The 3279-nt window shown below is 43.6% G+C and overlaps 1 non-coding gene across 1 annotated transcript; it reads right to left on the bottom strand.

Moving 5' to 3' along the window:
- Nucleotides 1-963: 963 nt before the first annotated feature.
- LOC141597791 (small nucleolar RNA R71) lies at nt 964-1072 on the bottom strand. Its single transcript, XR_012523006.1, has one exon. It is a non-coding gene; the product is annotated as a small nucleolar RNA R71 (small nucleolar RNA).
- Nucleotides 1073-3279: the final 2207 nt, after the last annotated feature.

Genomic DNA, 3279 nt, shown 5'->3' with positions numbered 1-3279 from the left:
GTAGTGATTATGTGTTTGTATGATAGGAGAAGGATTTGTAGAAGAGGCTTTTTTTATACAATTTGTTGAGACCGTCGATTGTGTTCTTTGTTCCGGTAGGATTTCCTACTCGTATTAGTCCCATAATGGGATGATTATTGATGTGTTGAGATTGATTGTTTGATATAGTAATTGTATTGTGACGGTTGTGATTGTGATTGTGATTGTGATTGTGGTCTCGGGTTCTCGAGGCGTGTCCCTCTACCGAGTGAGGTCACTTGCGGGGAGTGGCTTCACGGCCTAGTTTCGCCTCGTGGAACCCGCCACGAAGGGATGTGCACATTAATGGACAGGGTTATCGCTCATTATGAGGAGCGGGGATTTGGTGGGTACGGCTGCGGTCCCCCATTGGCAGGGCTGGTCCAGTGGACAGTCGGTGATTGAGATTGTTGGAATTGGTGTGATTGTGTGTGTGACGGTTAAACTGTTTGTTTATCTTATTGTTGATATATATTGAATTGTGTGATTAGTGCTGACCCCGTTTAAATGTTTTAAAAACTGTGGTGATCCATTCGGGGGTGGTGAGCAGTTATTGAGTAGGTATGATATGACGCGTATGGGATAGCTGGGATGAGTCATCACGTGGCAGTTAGAAGTCTTCCGCTGTGTCAGACGATGTTTTATAACTTTGATAGTTTTAGCAGTAGACCGTCTGAGAATCTTGTATTTCTTTTATCAGTTTGGAATTGCTATGTAATCACTTTAAACATTATATACTTTTAAGTATGTTTCGTTATTGTCTTATGATTATCATTGCCTCGGGGAACCGAGATGGTGGCATCCTTATACCTGAGTGGTCCTGGTAAGGCACTTGGAGTATGGGGGTGTTACACCGCTACCTTGATAGGGTAGCAGCTGGAGTCACAGATTGGACATCTCTAGCATTAGCCTTTTACAAGAAGTACTTCCCGCTTTCAAAGACTGATGCCTTGAGGAGTAAAATTACAAATTTCCAGCAAGAAGCTGATGAGGGTTTTTGTGAGGCATGGGGACGTTTCAAAAGTTTGGTCCGAGCTGTCCCTCACCATGGCTTCTAGCAGTGGTATCTTTGCAACTTATTCTACAATGCTTTATATGATGATTACAAGGTCATCCTGGACGCAGGTGCGAATAGTAGGTTCCAAAACAATACCGGTCAGAATAGAGGTTGGAACACTATTGAGGAGATGGCGGTCCATAGAGCTGATTTTGGGAGCTCACGTGGAAATTCACGAAAGCAAAGTGATGAAATGAGTACCGTTGTGACACTCATTACTTCTATTACTGCCCGTCTCGAGGCCTCTGAAGCTTCCAAGGAAAGAGTTGAAATTCCTGTCCATAATTCAGATGAGACCGCGAAGTTGAGAGAAATGGTCCAAACTCTTTTGGTTCAAGTGGCGAATATAGAAGCAGCCGGGATTGAGTCCTCAAAGAATTTTGTGAAGCAGTTGGAGAATATAGAGGCTAAGCAAGTCGCCAATTCTTTAAGCAAATTTGAAGGGCCAATTGAAACGATTAATGCCATTAATCTCAGAAGTGGCCTCTCTTATGAAGGTCCCCACAAGCCAAGAGGAGACTCGGGAAATGATGAAGAAGCTTGTTTAATTTCTGGTGCAAAAACGAGCTCAATTGCATCTTTGATCGGGTCGATCGACCACTACTATTAGTCGATCGACTGGAGCGTCAGATGAAAAAGTTTCTGATCAGAAACTATTCACGCCCAGCATAAGCAGCCGATCGACTGAGACTCCTGACGAAGAAATCACTGTCCAGGAACTGTTCACACCCAACCAGTTTGGTCGATCGACCACTCCTATCAGTCGATCGACTGGGTCTCCAGTGCAGGACGCAAATCCGTCAACTAGTTTGCATGATTCTTCACTCATTGATGATTTGACGGAAGTTTTAAACTTACGGAAGCCGAAGGTTGCTGATCCTACGGCCATTGTTGCAGTCCCGTATCCGGAGCGTTTAAAGAACACTAAGCTGGAGCGCAAGTTTGGTAAGTTTTTGGAGATGGTCCAAAATCTCGAGGTAACAATTCCGTTCACTAATCTAATTACCCAGGTACCCTCTTACGCTAAATTTATGAAGGACATTTTAAATCGTAAGAGAAATTTTCGTGATGATGGTAATGTTGCTTTTGTGGAAGAATGCAATGCTCTTTCACAAATTAATATACCACCTAAATTGAAGGACCCGGGTAGTTTCTCTATTCCCTGCACTATAGGTAACCATGAAATTGGGAAGGCCCTTTGTGATTTAGGGGCCAGTGTCAGTGTCATGCCGTATTCTGTTTGTGAAAGGTTAAATATTGGTAGACTTAAGGTGACCGATATCACCGTTCAGATGGCAAATAGATCGACTCAGAGACCTATAGGAGTTCTAGAGGATGTACCCGTTCGAGTGGGTAAGTTTTTTATTCCTGTCGATTTCGTTGTTTTGGACATTGCAGAGGGCAGTCAGATACCTATTATTTTAGGTAGACCATTTTTACATACAGCTGGGGCTGTAATAGATGTCAAACGCGGAATCATAACCTTAGAGGTAGGGGATGACACCATTGAGTTCAGTCTTGCTCGCAAGGCGACTGAATCTGCTGATGATGATATGTGTTATTCCATTGATATTGTTGACAGGGCTATTAGTCATAATTGGAGGGAATCCTTAGCCAAGGATCCCTTAGCTGATCTAACTGGTTCAGATGAGTGTGCAGGTAATACAGTGGAGGATGCTGAGGAGCCTGGCCAACGAGAATTTGGTAAACACCTGCTATTCCATTGAAGTTGATTCTGTCTGTGTTGTAGAGGTAAAGGTACCTGAGCGTAAGCCACTTCCTCCCAATCTTAAGTATGTTTTTCTAGATGATACGGAGCAGTACCTAGCTATTGTTAGTGCTAAGCTTAATGATGACCAGCTGTCTGCTTTGATGTGTCTGCTTAAGAAAAACAGGAAGGCTCTAGGTTACTCTTTGGATGACATTAAGGGCATCAGCCCTGATGTTTGTATGCACAGGATAGAGCTGGAGGAAGGCCACAAGCCTTACAGACAGGGTCAACGCAAGTTGAACCCGAAAATGCAGGAAGTTGTTATGGCTGAGGTGATGAAACTACTCGACGCAGGTATTATTTATACAGTTGGCAACTCCAAGTGGGTTAGCCCAGTTCAGGTAGTTCCGAAGAAAGGAGGGACTACTAGGGTTAAAAATGAGAAAAATCAATTAATACCAACACGAGTAGTGACAGGGTGGCGGATGTGCAT

This window comes from Silene latifolia, chromosome 8, assembly GCF_048544455.1.
Source record: "Silene latifolia isolate original U9 population chromosome 8, ASM4854445v1, whole genome shotgun sequence".
In the NCBI taxonomy this organism is placed as follows: Eukaryota; Viridiplantae; Streptophyta; class Magnoliopsida; order Caryophyllales; family Caryophyllaceae; genus Silene; species Silene latifolia.
The sequence above is the reverse complement of the archived record's forward strand: the minus strand, read 5'-3'. Positions and strand labels throughout refer to the sequence as shown.